Raw genomic sequence first — 6,000 nt, 5'->3', positions numbered from 1 at the left:
GCGAACGAAGGAAACGTGCGTCGTTAAAATGCGTTAACAAACGTGCATCAACAATTTTGGATTTCCTGCTCGCCTGGAACGTTCCTCGTCATCGAGCATCGCAGCAAAACGCCTAAACGCCAATGAATGTAATGAATCATATCGGGAAATACCGGGTGACAGTTATATGGAAGCAAATCGCGCGCGGGCGAGGGTGGAAAGGGTGCCGCGTGATGATCGCCGAATTTCCATTCAGTAACGGCGTTGTTATCGTGCTAGACGGTCGCAGATGACGTAATCATTCTATTTACTAGCCGACCCGGCCGCATCTCGACGGTCCTTGCTTCCGATCGTCGCGTCGTCATCGTCGTCGTCGTCGTCGCACGCGCCAGAAGGATCCTTCGACCGCGATAATTCCGTCGAGATGTTTGATCGGGAGGGCCTTTGATCGCACACCAATATCAGCCACAATGAGCCCTCACGATGATTTAATATAGTCAACGATAGAAGCGAAAATAATTTTAAAAAAAAGAGAGAAAAAGAAAAAACCGTCGATCAAATTAAATTACGCGATTAAAAACGCGTGATTCTCTGGACCTGATGGTTCTGCGATTGCGGAAAGTGGAGGAGCTGGAACATTTTTCGAAGGTCGAGGAGCCAAGGGAGGCAAGCGCAGAAATCAGCAGCGATGAACCGTCTACGGCCTCGCACGAACGAACGTCCGTGAGCGACGTTCGCCCCTATCTCACGATATCCCCCAGAGATATTTCCCAAACAACAACCTCGTGTTTACACGCGAATCATCACCACGAACGAGGAAGAAAAACTCGATCGCTATGACTTGCCGGCGTTAGAATGATAAAAAGAATTATTGCGATGTTGCGTCGCCGCGCAGCTGGACGCGCGACGCGGCACGCGAGGTAGCGAAAAAACGGTGGTTTTTAATAATTTCACGGCGCATTTGCGCAAATGTGACTGTGTGACTGTCGCCAAGTGATCGCGATCTGATTTGACGATAAATATATCTTTTAGCGGTGAAAATAGCGCCAAGTTCATAATAGACTCGCTCAAGCGACGCACACACGGCTCCGAACAGATCCTTGAATTTATGAGATTAAGCGGAAATTAATAGTTTAAAATTGAAAATTGAAACTGAAATTATTTGCACTCAGCCTCGAATATGAGCGAGGTCCATTTAATTAAACGCATCGGAGGTAATAAATTACGTTACGTTAAAAAATATTGCTGTAATCTTCCACAAACAACTTCCATCTCCTGAGGGGTGATATTTAAGAGCGAATTAAGACCAAGGATCTCCGCGTACTTTCACAAACATATTTCGACTAGCTTCGCCAGTATCTATCCAGCTTATCTAAAAAGCCGCTCGTGACCCCGGATACTTACGGGGTTTCTCCGAAATCTTCTTTCGCGAGAGGGATGAGCCTTTCTGAAATTCGCGGGCCGCACACGCGGATGCACTTGCCGCGGTGACGGAAACCCTCGCGCAAGATCAACAGCTTCGTTGTCAACCGCCAAGCAAACTGCTCGATAAACCCTCAAGCAAATGAATTACGCAGGGGCAATGTGCTCCCCGAAGATTCCCCGTAGGGTTCGTAGCGTTCGCGCCGGCTCTTCCTTTAATTTGAGTAACGACCTTATCATCGCCACGGGATGCAGTCGAGACACGCTAGACGCGTGTGTCTGTGCCACGCCACGAGGAATTGTCGTTTAATCGTACTAACATCTGACGGCAATTCGTCAACTCCGCGCGATGCACGTACACAGGTGTAATACATGCACACAAGCGCGCACGAGGAGGGCGAAAAGGGCGCTAAACGCTCGCGCCTGCTTGGAGATTTCGCGGTGGAAACGCGTGCCATATGGAGCTTTCGCACTTCTCCGACGGATCTGTTTGTGCCGACTTATATAGTCGTCGTCGTGTCATGCCAGAGACATGAGACAGCATTAAACCCACCCAGGTTCGTGGATAATTAGCGTAGTACGTAGCAAAGAATATTGAGATATTACGATTCGGATGCAGGCGAGAAGACCGAGATTTGCATCGCGAATCTAGGTGTGTAGTTTTTTACTTGTGCCTGTGCATGTGTAAAATGGTGTAGCGACATTTTGCGCGTTTTGTCTGTATGATTGTACATGGCTAAGTGTGACTTTTTAGACGCTTGCATGTTGAATCGCAGATTTAGGAATTACACTTTGTTTCATTTTTACACACACGATTAATGTTGTGTATCGTGTTTGCACACAGCGGAGCGTGTTTAATTAAGCATTGAAACGTGCAAATTTATGTTTTGTGCGGTGAAGTAATAATTTTTGCGCGGAAAGTCAAAAATTACACGCACGTAGTAGTATTTAGATACTACACACTTGGATTTGTGTTGTAACGGCTCGTAAATAATAATAAATTCTTAATCGAGCGCGTAGATTATGTCAAGCCGAAATTGTGGCGCACGTAGAAATTTTTATCATGCCGCGATAACCCCTATGAAATTTTCGTTTTGCAGAAATAGACTATATATTTATCAGGAGACCACACAGATAGAAGGAACCCCAAGGAAATGAGTTTCGCAGATCATCGGCACCGTGAAGCGCGCAAAGTGACTCGAGGAAGATTCTATTGGATTGACCAGAAAGTCCGTTCCAACTTTTTTCCAAAATTCCAAAAGAACGCAAAATTTTGCATCAAAACTTGATTTTGCTAAAACAATCGGCACGGACTTTCCGGTCAACTCAATACGTTCTACCGCCAATTTCATATTTTATTATTATTATTATTATTATTTCATATCGATTAAATATTCGGATTTTTTCCTCTTTCTTTCTCTCTCTCAGAGTCATAGTTCGCCGTTCAACTGTCGCGTTTATAGACGCGAGCAGAGCGTTTTGATCTTTCTAATCGCTGGCGTTCGATTCAATTTCTCAGGTCATCCAGTCAAACGGTTTGTTAATCGGGCCGTTTCGGGCAGCGTGAACAGAATGCACGATAAAACGGTAGGGACGATAAGCAAAGGTAGAAACGTAGAAATAATTGGAGATACAACGTAGGCCAGAGATTACAATAGTATCAGCGACAATCGGCGTCACCACACTAGTCTCACAAGGCGAGACGAACGAGGCGCGTTATCATCGTATGCGATATATTATTTATAAGTGCACTCATTAAAATATGTACGACCTTATATGTACGTCAGACTGCCAAATATCACGGCCAATTAATTAATCGGTGTCCCCGCAAAAACCGCCGTCGAACTCGCTTGCAAGCTAGCCTGCAAGTTTCAGACGCCGCCTGCGCCGGTTCCCCGCAGAACTTTGATTTGTCTCATGAGATTGATAGGAAGTGGACAGAAAGATGTGGAAAGAGTGTACGGAGTAGGAGGAAGTGTTTTCTCCCTTTTGCAAGAACATGGATGTCGCGCAGATGCGCGAGATAGAAATCAAGCATGCAATTAAGAATACAAGTACGAATCAAGTTGAATCATTAGGCGCGTCTATTTAAATGCGCATCTCCTTATCATCATCGTCATCGTGTGACCGCTTGATGTATGGTTAACGGAAAAGTCCGTTCGGATGTTTTTAGCAAAATTCAAACGCGAAAGTTCATATTAACTTTTAATACAAAGTTTTGCGTTATCGGCACGTTTCTACGATTTACAAGCCATGCATTAAGAAAAAAAAGAAAAAAGAGAAAGAATGCAATGCACACGGAAAAGCTTACGGTTCTCGTGAGAAGGACTAAAGAAGGGCGCAGAATCGTTTTCAGAGAGCGACGACAGATCTGAAGTGGACCAGCTCAGGACTCACCTCGTGAACCTTGAAATTCTTCCCTGAGAGAGGGATGCTCTTCATCTATTCCCTGCTTGATTACTCGGGAATGAAGGACGGTCTCTCTCTCTCTCTCTCTCTCTCTCTCTCTCTGCCTTTCTTTCTCTCTCTCTCTCTCTCTCTCTCTGCCTTTCTTTCTCTCTCTCTCTCTCTCTCTCTCTCTCTCTCTGCCTTTCTTTCTCTCTCTCTCTCTCTCTCTCTTTTTCCGAATGACGGTCGTCGAATTTCCGCAAAATGCAACAGCGTTTCCTCTAGCTTTCTCGTGACGGAGAACAACGGCACAGCGATGTAGGTCTACGAGGAGAGAATCAGAGGTTCCTCTTGGATTCAAGCTGGTCGTCGCAGCGTGCTCCGCTCGGGATCACCTCGGAGGAGGTTTCTACTCGGAGGAGGATACACCTTCAGTACGAATGCCACAGTGCGAGCGTTGGCGTGTTCGGATTTACTACGGCAGGAGAACTCGCGACATGTCCGCTACGAAAGAGATGAAAACAACTACATAGTTTCAGGTCCCTACCACAAAGTTCCCTCCGCCTCTCCTCTTGCCACGGGCTACGTCACGAGCACGAGGCATCGAGGCATCGAGGAATCGATGTCGTCAGGGGTGTCGCCGGGACAAGGAACCGTCGCGCCGGAGTTATTCGGCATGTTTGCGCGCTGCGACGTTTCGCATATCGATTATCGTCATCGGCCACGCGATGATCATCGCGTGATTTTTGCCGGAGCACGCAGATCTCTGTCCGCTCTGAGGAAAGTTCAGAGAGAGGGGAGAAACCGTATGAATATAATATATCGTGATCGCTACGGATCCTTTGCGTAGCCAGTGTTATTCTGAACGTTGTGAATCGAAAGAGGGATGAACAGCAAGTAGGTAGAACGAGGGCGGCGAATTCTGTGATGGCACTCGATGCACACGTGCACGTATGAACGATAAAGAGGAATGAAACAGCGATTGTAGATCGTGTTTATCGTTTGGCTTTGAAACGGTCTTCTTCTCGTCCAAAGAGGGTTACGGCGAAGATAACCAGGTGAGCGCAATAATTAACGAGAGCAGGTGATAGGATAGGATCTCGCATCTGTGATCAGATCTCAGCTAACTCGATTAGACGGTCTAATTTAGACCTTGAACGAAATACGATGCGATGGCTGCCCGACGCGATCTTTTCAGCTTTTGTCGGTCGGGACTTTGGGATTTCCCATCGTTCGAAGATAACGAGAGAGTAATTTTCAGCAACTGCCGAGATCTAAGGGGAACAAGAGAGGACGTCCCGAGTAACGAGATTTACGTAACGAAACTCTGCCGGATATCGCGGCGAATTGCGCATAAAGAAGTATATAAATAATAGCGTTAATAAGTTACACGTGTCTTCCTATCGCATCAATATATAACTCGGGGGTCAGTCAAAAGTCGATTACCGTTGATTTAATCTAGAAGTCAGACTCTCTCAGGCGTTCTCTCAGTGATATGTCAGCCGGCACTCACCCTTTGCAACAGAAATTCGAAAACCGAGGCTCGTCGACGTGCAGGTGCACGTCGCAACGCATCATCGTGACTGATGGAGTAGAATTCGTTGCTATGCTCTTGCTAGAAAATTTTCGCCGTGAAAAATCCGACCACGAGAAACTCCGATAAATTAAAATGTCTCTCAGCGCGTTGCCATTACCCAGTAAGCAAAATGTGTGCAATCTGCCAGCAGATTGGCAACAGATTACTGCAGAAGTTGATAGGAAATTGGCATCCGTTATGTCCGCATTAGGATAGTGATCTGCCAGCAGAGCCTGCTAACAGACTCTGACAGCAGATTGGCGGCAGAAACCGAGCAGGATCTGTTAACATTTGACGGCAGATTGACAGCAGAAACCGAACAGAATCTGCAGCTTTTGGCCATTCATATTTACGATATATTAAAGCATGTGTTTACTTTGAACACACTATAAATTGGCATTTTATATTACCATGTGTTAAAAGAACGCATTTGTTTGTTAAAGTAAAGCACATTTGGCTTGATGTGTCTTTCTGCCAGTTTGTTGCATAATCTCTCTCTCTTATTATTAATTTATTCTAATCTGAAGTCCGAATTTTGTTTTCGAACTTCAGATTGCTTGTGGCGTGCGTGAACTACATGGACGTTGTCCATGGGAGCCTCTGTGCCGCAAGTGCAAAAATTTTCAGAAAAATTA

Source organism: Ooceraea biroi, chromosome 8 (genome assembly GCF_003672135.1).
Source record: "Ooceraea biroi isolate clonal line C1 chromosome 8, Obir_v5.4, whole genome shotgun sequence".
Classification (NCBI taxonomy): Eukaryota; Metazoa; Arthropoda; class Insecta; order Hymenoptera; family Formicidae; genus Ooceraea; species Ooceraea biroi.
The sequence above is the reverse complement of the archived record's forward strand: the minus strand, read 5'-3'. Positions refer to the sequence as shown.